Here is a 12,500-nt window from a genome sequence, read left to right as displayed (position 1 = left end):
TCAATCAGCTGGAAAAATGCCACCAACACGACTGTTGTTTTTCATGATAGATCTGTGTCATTGCTACCTTTCTGAGCCTGATTCAATCCACCTGCAGTGTCCTTTCCATTGGAAGTCTTTCAATGTAAAACAGAAGTTAGCATTAGTTCCGTTAGCATTAGCAGCTCATTTATCCTGCTTTCATACTGCTGCAGGAGAGTCAATGGTAGACAGATCTTATCAAAATTGAAAAAACGTCCAACCAATCACCGCAAAAAAAATGCATCGCTACCTGTCGAGCTCTAATCTGTGTGTATTTGAATCTAGTGCAGATACAGCGGACTCTTCCGGTAAAAGTAGGGACATTTAATTTGTTTTTTACATTGAATGGTGATTACAAAATAGCTACAGATCCTAAATAGCGTCAAAAATTGTGTTTTGACTTGTTGAAAATAGGTATTATCAATTTAAATATCAGGCTGTAACGGATACCTTCTTTATGGCGTTGCAACCGCTGATCCGATAACGTTTGTTGAACAGAAAAAACGCTTGAAGGCAACGAGTAATTATCTCCATGATCTTGTTGGGAGATTTTATTTTTGGTCGTGTGTGTGTGCTGTCTGCTGTTCATCTCACTACTGGACCCATGAGCCTTACATTGTCTTTGCTCATTTATGACTGTATGATCAAAGGCTTTTTAAGGTTGCATTGATTTTGCAATTGTTGAAAAACCTTTTTTATTGACTGGTTGATACCTTTGTTGACTGTGGATTACTTACTCCTCTTGAACATATGCTTCAGTAGCAGTCAGCGGTTCATAAATCAGCTTCACCCTGGACTTTGTCGTTGTTCAAACGCTGAGAGAAATCTTATGATGAACAGGAGCTTCTGCCGATTGATTTCATAAGTGAAATGTAACTATGCACTTCAATTTGGCTTGATATACTGGTGCAGTGAGGACGTTTTGTCGGTCGACCCTGAAGGTAGCATCTCCCTGGTTCCCTTGACAAAAATTAAATGGGAATGCAGAAATGTTCTGTGGCAAAGAAACGGTTATGATACATAGGCTATTAAGGAACTACAGCTCGGTCACATGACTTCACGTCACCACCGCTAAGCTAAAGGCGGCTAATGTTGGGCTATAAAGGAACTACAGCACGGTCACATGACTTCACGTCACCACCGCTAAGCTAAAGGTGGCTAATGTTAGGCTATAAAGGAACTACAGCACGGTCACATGACTTCACGTCACCACCGCTAAGCTAAAGGTGGCTAATGTTGGGCTATAAAGGAACTACAGCACGGTCACATGACTTCACGTCACCACCGCTAAGCTAAAGGTGGCTAATGTTAGGCGTGATGATGTTTATGCTACTTTTTCCTACTGTTCCATTTGCTTCTATTGTATTCTACAGTTTCCTGTTTTGATACTGTATTTGAACTAGCTGTGTGTGTGTGTGTGTGTGTGTGTGTGTGTGTGTGTGTGTGTGTGTGTGTGTGTGTGTGTGTGTGTGTGTGTGTGTGTGTGTGTGTGTGTGTGTGTGTGTCAGTTTGTTTGCTGCAGAGAAGTGCTGCTCACTGATGGTCGTCTAATGGTTTCACACAAACCCTCGGTCTGACTGGCCATGTGATTCCCCTCATCACTTTGTGTGTGTGTGTGTGTGTGTGTGTGTGTGTGTGTGTGTGTGTGTGTGTGTGTGTGTGTGTGTGCACGCAACAGCAGTTTCCACTCCAGCAGGAACACTTTCTTCTTCTCCTTACTTACTACATTCAGCCTGAGTGACGGCACTTTTCCTTTTTTAGATTAAAGGAGCAGTGTTTGCTGTCTTTTGTCAGAAAAATCAGACTCAAGTTTAGTGCCAGATACGCTTACACATACAAGGAATTAGCGTCCGTGTATGACGGTCCAAACATAAACAGCACAAGGAAATAATAAAGAAAACGATTTAGCATCTAAAAAAAAAAATAAAGACAATTATTTACAGGACATTTAAATACAAAAAAGAAACTAAAAAACTTTTCATCACAAAAATAAGATTCTAACTGAGTGTCAGAACAGCATTGAAAGTTGTCCCTCTTCCAATGCCTCTCAACGTCACGCTATTTTTGGCACTTTTTTCACCAGCGACTGGATATATTTGGGTCAGAAAAGTCTCAAACAGATATAGCATTTTATAAATCCAGAGCTGTATGGGCACACACTTCTAGTCGGTCATTACTGAAAATTGAAAAGGGACTATTTGATGAGGTGCGGGGAGTAGAATCCGGACGTGGCGGCTGGTGACGGGAACACGGCGGTTGGAGAATGGTCCTCGAGTCCAAGAAAATAAACACGTTAGACTCTAAAACGTCACGGTAGCAGAAAATAGCTATAACGCTAAGTAGCCTTGAAGTTATACCACTATAGAGAGCCACAGTGACGCGTCCTAAAACCCGGAAGTAAGTTAGCATTTCACCACTTCCTGTTCCTTCGTCTCAGAGCCAATGGGATCTCTCTATAGGATTTAGGAAAATAGCTGAAATAAGGTCTGTGGTTGAGACACATTGAAGAGACGGATCACGTTTTGTTCTACGACATTAAATCCATCAGCAGTGACCCCACTGGGGATTTCTGAAGAGTTGACGTGTCTGAAAAACGATGGTTGTTACCAAGTGGCTGAATAGGACTACAGAAGTCGTGGAGGCCGTTGTACGTCATTACGCCGAACACGTAAACACTCCTCTAAGTTAGTTTCTGTTCTGCTTGAAAGCAAGTCCCTGCCTCCTGCAGACTGTTCAAACAAACGCTTCAACTCGTACCATTTAGAATCTGTGTGTTTGAATATCGAGACGAGGCGTGACGTTGAAGCAGCGACCCTGCTGTAGACAGGGTTCTTACGGTCATTATAAAAACCTGGAAAAGTCATGGAAATTCAAAATGCTAATTCCAGACCCTGGAAAAGTTATGGAAAACAATATTTTTCCCAAAGTTTTGGAAAAGTCATGGAAATGTAATCAAAGTTGCATCAAATATAATTTATATTTTATCTAATTGCCGAAATAGTAATACTATAATGATAATAAATACTGTATCGTAATGAAACATAAAATGTCATTTAACTGTCGAGGTGTTTTGCTGCTGAGAGATTTGAGTTGCTTTAGCGTGTAGAAGCTAGTCAGCCAACTATTTGATTTGTTTTAGAGGCACAACATGTTTCAGATGTAGACCTTATTTTCCTGTTCCATGTTAAAATAAACCATTTTCAGTGGTACGCTGAGAGAGTAATGTTTTTGGTCATGGAAAATGAGGTAAAAGTCATGGAAAATCATTGGTGAAAAAGTGTATGAACCCTGTGTAGTTCCTTTATAGCATCACGTTAGCATTTTGCTTCTGGCGACTAGATTTACAATTATAAAATTATAAAAGTAGGAGACATGTGGAGATTATCCGGCTGAACAAAACGTGATCTGTTTCTTAAATGTGTCTCAACCACAGACCTCATTTCCAGCTATTTTCTAAAATCCTATGGAGAAATTGCGTTGTGTTTTTGTCGAAGGAACCGGAAGGAGTTTACTTCCGGGTTTTAGGACGCGTCCCTGTGGCACTCTATGCATGTACAACGATCTGGCGGAGAAAGGTTGTGGAGCCTCCGTTGATATGCTGTTGTTAAATTGCTTGATGGGAAGCAGGTGTGTAGTCGGGGAGGGAGCACAGCTGATTGCAGCAGGTGAGTGGAGGTTGAGCCGGGAGCCAGGAGGGACAGCCAACACGCACACACAAACAACACAGACAGGGGGAAACAAACAAACACAAAGGAGACGGCTGGAGGAATACGTAAAGTAGTACTCATGATGTAACGTTATATATCAAATATTATTGGATTATAATGATTTATTCATAATGTGTTTAATATTCATAACTTTAATGTTGCAGCTGCTGTACTTTAAGTGGACCCCGTTTGATTACTTGTAATACTGCTGGGAAATATAATCTATACATTTACATCAGAGTGTATTCGTTTTTAATGTTTTTAATTATTTATATTTATCTGCAATGTAACTAAAGATATCAAATCAATTTAGTGGAGTAAAAAGATTGTTTTTACTTTGAGATGTATTGAATTAGAAGTATTAAGTATAGCTGAAAATGGCCGTAATATGCAGGTGGTTCAATACGGAAATACACAGCTTGAATTAATGTACACAACTGATGACAGGAAATTCAAAATGATAAAAGGAAAGCTAAAGAGAAAATGGAGGTCGAGATAAAGATTTATTTAAAAAATAAAGTCAGAATCAATGTATTTATTTAAAGAAACGTTTTCACAATAAAGCTGCTTAAAATCTCTTAAAGGTAAAACTTCCTGTTCACTTTCCTATTGATCTGTTATCAGTCAGCTCTTTGTCTTTGATATGAATCTGTGATCACAAACATGTTGTCTGCACGGAGACATGTTGTGGATCTGTTATTGATCTGTTGTGATCTGTTGCTGATCTGTTGTGATCTGTTGTGATCGGTTGTTGATCTGTTATTGATCTGTTGTGATCTGTTGTTTATCTGTTGTGATCTGTTGTGATCTGGTGTTGATCTGTTGTTGATCTGTTGTGATCTGTTGTTGATCTGTTGTGATCTGTTGTTGATCTGTTGTTGATCTGTTGTTGATCTGTTATTGATCTGGTGTGATCTGTTGTTGATATGTTGTTGATCTGTTGTGATCTGTTGTGATCTGTTGTTGATCTGTTGTTGGTCTGTTATTGATCAGATGCAGCAGGAGTAACATTTGTCACATCAGCAGCGGATCAGGTTAAATCCTGCTTCCTCTTTTCCCAATACACATCTGTAATTGATCCGTCGTTGTTATAGCAACACGTTTAACAGCTTTACTTTGTCAGCTAAATATTGTTGGGACGCTCGTTGTGTGTGTGCAGAAAACACTGACATGTAATCTATTAGAAAAGTTATATAATATTGAGATAAATGTCTGAACCGGAGAGGAAACTAAATTTAGACGGACTGGAGGAGATCTGGGTCGAGAGGAACACTCTTCATTAAAACTCATTTATTACACGGTTGTTTTTTCATTGTTTCATTGAAATACAGTAAAAATACATTATTCAATTCAGATCATTATAATATTTGAGTGAATGTTATACTATATTATACTTATATAGATAAATGTGTGGACAAATCATCCTTTTTATTAATTAATTTCAAAATTATGAGAACTAAATGATTAAAGGAATTATAATAAAAAACGATTTTATGAGAAAATCTCAATATTCAAACTGAAAATTATCATTTGTTAAAAAACCCAAATATTATGATAATTAATTTAGTGAATCCACTAAAAAGTCAATATTTTTGAAGAAATATAGTGAGAATAAAGTCTAAGTTGTACCAGAAAAAGTAAAAATTCAGATTTTCTTATGACTTTTTAAAATCTCATACACATTACCAAAAATGTTTTGGTAGTAAAGATGACATAGGTAAACAATAATACATATATAATACTTTTCATTTCTAAAATATATTCTTTAAACACTGTTTTCATTTACGTCTTTGCATGCAGGAACACAGGTTTGGAGGAGTGTCACTCTTTTGTGTTTCCTCACACACACAGCTGTATTTACACACCTGTGTTTGAACCTGTCATTCACACAGAGCAGGAACTAGCGCTGCGTTAGCTTAGCACAAAGACTGGAGGCGGAGGGAAACTGCAAGCTTTAACAAAAGAGAAAACACGCCTTCCAAAAACAACTTTATTTATGTCGCACCTTTCAGACAAAGTTACAAAAGTGCTTTCACATGAAAACAGAACACATTTAATACACATGAAGAATGAAATATAGAGGAAATAAACCAAATATTAAACATAGAGACTAAAACCAACAAAAAGTGATTAAACAAACAGGAAATAGTTTAGTTTTAAAAGTGATTTAAAGGTCCCATGTCATGGCCATTTCTACTGATCATAATTCCATTGTTGAGGTCTACTAGAATAGATTTACGTTGTTCAATGTTCCAAACTCACATTGGTTTCTCAAACAGCATCTCTGTATAGTATGTGTATCCACTCTCTGTCCTGCACGGCTTGTTGGTGCTCCTGCCCCCCCCCCTCCCCTCTCCCTGTGAGCCCACTGTGCTCTGATTGGTCAGCTCGCCCACTCTGTTCTGATGAGTCCACCACCATTACAGCGGAACATCTGTGTGTGTGTGTGTGTGTGTGTGTGTGTGTGTGTGTGTGTGTGTGTGTGTGTGTGTGTGTGTGTGTGTGTGTGTGTGTGTGTGTGTGTGTGTGTGTGTGTGTGTGTGTGTGTGTGTGTGTGTGTGTGTGTGTGTGTGTGTGTGTGTGTGTGTGTGTGTGTGTGTGTGTGTGTGTGTGTGTGTGTGTGTGTGTGTGTGTGTGTGTGTGTGTGTGTGTGTGTGTGTGTGTGTGTGTGTGTGTGTGTGTGTGTGTGTGTGTGTGTGTGTGTGTGTGTGTGTGTGTGTGTGTGTGTGTGTGTGTGTGGGGAGCTCCACTGATTGGTCCATTTGGACCTGGGCATGGTTACGTCACTTAGACCAGGAAGAAACAAATGGAAAAAGAGAAATCTCCAACGAGGCGTTCTGGGGCAGCACAGACAGGTCTTCTCTGTGTTAGAGCTTTACTCCTACAGGGCGTACTTTGAGGGTTTGTGACTCTGTAGACCGTTTACATGCAGAACAAACTTCATAACACACAAGGGGACGGGTGATAACCGGAAAAGCATGACATGGGACCTTTAAGAGACCAGACAGAGTTTGCCCTGATGTCCAAAGTCGAGGTGTTAAGATAAAAAAAAGAATGAAAGTGACATTTTCAAGATATATTTAGTTTAAATTTCCTTTTTTTATGCCCAAACATTTTTGAAAGCAGTTTTAGATTTCCTCTATAACATTATAATTGAACACAGTTGTATGTAATTCATATTTCCCTTCATCCATTTTAGGATTTTATGCTGTTGCCGAATATAAACACACGACACCTGCCTTTCAAAGTCTTTTATATTTTATATCTGGACCGTCTCTGTAATTAACGTCCGATTATAGGAGAACTCCTGCCACGATGTTTTGAAGCTTTTAAAAAAGATGAAAACTGACTAAAGGGTAAAATGAATAAGACATGAACACAGTTTTTTTTGTGCAGCCTGGATAGAAAAGACCTGATCAATAAGAGCTTCCAAAGGAGTTGAGTCATCAGAAAAATGTGGTGATTTTCGTATTTCATCTTTAAATAACCTTCTCTAAAATCGATAGTGTTGCAAAAACTCTTGACTACTCTTTAAAAAAAGCCCCAAGCTGCTGATACTTCCTCTTCTTAGTGGTGGTCTCCTTCTTCATCTTCTTCATCTTCTTCTCCTTTGTTCCTAAAAAGATAGAGGATAGTGAGGAAACCCACCGACCCATTACAGAAAGCTGGAGCTCGGTGTGAGCGAAACGCTGATCCCAGAGCTGTGTCTGTGGATCAAAGGCATCGTGTGGAGCCTTTCAATTTATAATGTGAAGCTCAGAAACTTTTGATGTCAGCAGGGATTCCCACAGAGGGAGAGACATGAGGGACAGACAGAGGGAGAGACAGAGGGACAGACAGAGGGAGGGACAGACAGAGGGAGGGACAGAGGGAGAGACACAGGGAGAGACAGAAGGAGAGACATGAGGGACAGACAGAGGGAGGGAGAGACAGAGGGAGAGACAGAGGGACAGACAGAGGGAGAGACAGAGGGACAGACAGAGGGACAGACAGAGGGAGAGACAGAGGGAGAGACAGAGGGACAGACAGAGGGACAGACAGAGTTGCAGACAGAGGGTCAGACAGACAGAGGGAGAGACAGAGGGACAGACAGAGGGACAGACAGAGTTACAGACAGAGGGACAGACAGAGGGACAGACAGAGTCGCAGACAGAGGGTCAGACAGAGGGACAGACAGACAGAGGAAGAGACAGAGAGACAGACAGAGGGAGAGACAGAGGGACAGACAGAGGGAGAGACAGAGGGACAGACAGAGGGAGAGACAGAGGGACAGACAGAGTTGCAGACAGAGGAACAGACAGAGGGACAGACAGAGGGAGAGACAGAGGGACAGACAGAGGAACAGACAGAGGGACAGACAGAGGGAGAGACAGAGGGACAGACAGAGTTGCAGACAGAGGGTCAGACAGAGGGACAGACAGACAGAGGGAGAGACAGAGGGACAGAAAGAGTTACAGACAGAGGGACAGACAGAGGGACAGACAGAGTCGCAGACAGAGGGTCAGACAGAGGGACAGACAGACAGAGGAAGAGACAGAGAGACAGACAGAGGGAGAGACAGAGGGACAGACCGAGGGACAGACAGAGGGAGAGACAGAGGGACAGACAGAGGGAGAGACAGAGGGACAGACAGAGGGAGAGACAGAGTTACAGACATAGGGACAGACAGAGGGAGAGACAGAGTTACAGACATAGGGACAGACAGAGGGAGAGACAGAGGGAGAGACAGAGGGACAGACAGAGTTACAGACAGAGTTACAGACATAGGGACAGACAGAGGGACAGACAGAGGGAGAGACAGACGGACAGACAGAGGGAGAGACAGAGGGAGAGACAGAGGGAGAGACAGAGGGACAGACAGACGGACAGACAGAGGGAGAGACAGAGGGACAGACAGAGGGACAGACAGAGGGAGAGACAGAGGGAGAGACAGAGGGACAGACAGAGGGAGAGACAGAGTTACAGACATAGGGACAGACAGAGGGACAGACAGAGGGAGAGACAGAGGGACAGACAGAGGGACAGACAGAGGGAGAGACAGAGAGAGAGACAGAGGGAGAGACATAGGGACAGACAGAGTTACAGACAGAGGGAGAGACAGAGGGACAGACAGAGTTACAGACAGAGGGAGAGACAGAGGGCCAGACAGAGGGACAGACAGAGGGACAGACATGAGGGAGAGACAGAGGGAGAGACAGAGGGTCAGACAGAGGGAGAGACAGAGGGACAGACAGAGGGACAGGCGACAGTGAGACAGACAGAGGGAGGGACAGACAGAGGGAGAGACAGAGGGACGGACAGAGTTACAGACAGAGGGAGAGACAGAGGGACAGACAGAGGGACAGACAGAGTTACAGACAGAGGGACAGACAGAGGGAGAGACATAGGGACAGACAGAGGGACAGGCAGAGGGAGAGACAGTGAGACAGACAGAGGGAGAGACAGAGAGAGAGAGAGACAGAGAGAGAGACAGAGGGACAGACAGAGGGACAGACAGAGGGACAGACAGAGGGAGAGACAGAGGGACAGACAAAGGGACAGACAGAGGGACAGACAGAGGGACAGACAGAGGGACAGGCAGAGGGACAGACAGAGGGAGAGACAGAGGGACAGACAGAGGGACAGGCAGAGGGAGAGACAGTGAGACAGACAGAGGGAGAGACAGACAGAGGGACAGACAGAGGGAGAGACAGAGTTGCAGACAGAGGGACAGACAGAGGGACAGACAGAGGGAGAGACAGTGAGACAGACAGAGGGAGAGACAGACAGAGGGACAGACAGAGGGACAGACAGAGGGACAGACAGAGGGAGAGCTCTACTGGAAACATGCAGACAGACGGACATAAAGAGGACAAAACTGAGTCAAATAATCAATTTCTTGCACAATAATATCCTGCATTATATTTGCTACTTAAAATGTGTATATTTTCCACATCTATATCTTTTTTTTAACTTTTTAATGCTATTTTATTTCAGAAATATTTTGGACTGTGTCTTAATTTTTCTTATGTACATTGCCTTGTTTTTTATGTTGCTGCAATGCAAACATTTCTTAAATTGGGATCAATAATCTATCCATCCATCCATCCATCCATCCATCCATCCACCTACCTACCTACCTACCTACCTACCTACCTACCTACCTACCTACCTACCTACCTACCTACCTACCTACCTACCTACCTACCTACCTACCTACCTACCTACCTAAAGAACAACAAAACAAAACAAGGCATTGCACATGCAAAAGAAAGAGTAGAAATAAACAATACTAGAATTCAAACATCTCAAAATAGAATTAAAGCAGCATTAATAAGTTGAAAATATACAGCAGACTGTGAAGATAACAAATCTATAAACTCTGACAATTAATGTTGTTGATTATTTGTTCTTTTCAAACACTTAGCTGTGGACACATGGTTAGATTTTGAAGTAAATTAACCATGTATCCACTCTGTGAAATATTAATGAGTGAATATAAGAGAGTCATTTCACCAACCCTCACAAACTGATGGATGATCATTGATTACTCTGCTCCTCAATCCCAGTTTGGAAGTGCTGTCAGTGCTTGTATCCAGAGGTGGGAAGTATCAGAGTACAAATACTTTGTTACTGTACTTAAGTACATTTTTCTGGTACTTTACTCCACTACTTATTTTTCTGACCACTTCTTACTTTGACTTCTTACATTTTGAACCCAAATACCTGTACTTTCTACTTCATACATATTGAACACAAATACCTGTACTTTCTACTTCTTACATGTTGAACACAAATACCTGTACTTTCTACTTCTTACATGTTGAACACACATACCTGTACTTTCTACTTCTTACATGTTGAACACAAATACCTGTACTTTCTACTTCTTACATGTTGAACACAAATACCTGTACTTTCTACTTCTTACATGTTGAACCCAAATACCTGTACTTTCTACTTCTTACATGTTGAACTCAAATACCTGTACTTTCTACTTCTTACATGTTGAACTCAAATACCTGTACTTTCTACTTCTTACATGTTGAACCCAAATACCTGTACTTTCTACTTCTTACATGTTGAACTCAAATACCTGTACTTTCTACTTCTTACATGTTGAACTCAAATACCTGTACTTTCTACTTCTTACATGTTGAACTCAAATACCTGTACTTTCTACTTCTTACATGTTGAACACAAATACCTGTACTTTCTACTTCTTACATGTTGAACACAAATACATGTACTTTCTACTTCTTACATGTTGAACCCAAATACCTGTACTTTCTACTTCTTACATGTTGAACTCAAATACCTGTACTTTCTACTTCTTACATTTTCCAAACAGGCTGGTTCTTTTAGTTTGAATGTGTGTTTGGTGGCGTGATCATTATTATTTAGAGTCATTGCGTGCATTTCCTGGTCTTCTCTAAAGAAGAGGGACCAATGAGGATGTGTGTACATCTCTGCCTGTGTCTACCTTGCCGTTTTAATGTTTGGGTAATCCTCTCAGAAAGATACTGAATGAGGTTATTGACCACACCTCCCAATAACTTCTCTGACAAGCTAGCAATTAGCCATTTTGGAGGCTACTTGTCCACTTTAAATCTGCTTATTCATACTAGAGGTTTGTTGTATTCCAATAACTTACAGCTGATGTGTACCTACTTGTTTAATCTTCAGAATACACACTTTAAAAGGTGTGTTGTAGAAGGTAATCCACATCATTCATGGTGACAACTAAATAAATACGTAAATAATAGTACAATTCTGCCAACGACGAGCCAATGGCAACAGAAGCACTCCATTACATTTCAACGTGGCATCACATATGTGCAACCCAGGCATGAGTATTGTTGTTGTCTCCCACTCTGCCTACAGAACATTGCATTCGTTATTCCACCATTATAAAACTATTATACCAGTCACTGATCCCAAACTAGAGAGTGTGTGTGTGTGTGTGTGTGTGCGCGCGTGCGTGTGTGTGTGTGTGTGTGATTTCCCAGTGGGCGTTACCCTAAAAGCTTTCCTGTTGATGGAGTGATGGAAACACTGCAGTGCCACATGGAGGCTGTGTGTGTGTGTGTGTGTGTGTGTGTGTGTGTGTGTGTGTGTGTGTGTGTGTGTGTGTGTGTGTGTGTGTGTGTGTGTGTGTGTGTGTGTGTGTGTGTGTGTGTGTGTGTGTGTGTGTGTGTGTGTGTGTGTGTGTGTGTGTGTGTGTGTGTGTGTGTGTGTGTGTGTGTGTGTGTGCATATGGACATTTTTACTAAAACTTTATTTAGAAAGGTCTGACCTGAGGGTGAACTTCATACTGTGTAGAGCCCAACAAGAAATTGTTGTAAATATTTGGTGATTAAAATCAGATGTTTTTTCGAATAGTGTAGAACATGTTCATTCAATCGTTGTAGTGTTAGGTTTTAAAAAAAAAGATGATCCTCAGTGTTTGAATATATTTTAGATTGATTGGCAGTCCGACAATATTGAACATATAAAAGTCCTTCCAGAAATACGAAAAGTAGAAAAAAAACATCAAAAACGTTTACAAAGTCACGAGTTACATTTAACTATTCATACATAAACAAGTCTGTGATATGCGTACATATATAATTGATATAGATAGACATTTCGTAATGAAGGCGCAAAGCTCCCTCTAAGTGCTGCTTGGTTTTAAAGAAGGATCTGCTGATGGTCCTTTAGCGATGAAGAGGTTAATATCAGATTCGCTGTGATTCAAACCAAACCCGAGGAAGGAGAATCGTTATTACTCCCACTGTGGACTTTAAGCAATAA

At 41.2% G+C, this 12,500-nt stretch overlaps 1 protein-coding gene across 5 annotated transcripts in view; it reads left to right on the top strand.

Moving 5' to 3' along the window:
• The window catches only part of kcnd1 (potassium voltage-gated channel, Shal-related subfamily, member 1), a 114,288-nt gene that overhangs the window by 27,728 nt on the left and 74,060 nt on the right, over positions 1–12,500 (top strand). The window lies entirely within an intron of this gene.

This window comes from Notothenia rossii (assembly GCF_949606895.1).
Source record: "Notothenia rossii genome assembly, chromosome: 4".
NCBI lineage: Eukaryota > Metazoa > Chordata > Actinopteri > Perciformes > Nototheniidae > Notothenia > Notothenia rossii.
The sequence above is the reverse complement of the archived record's forward strand: the minus strand, read 5'-3'. Positions and strand labels throughout refer to the sequence as shown.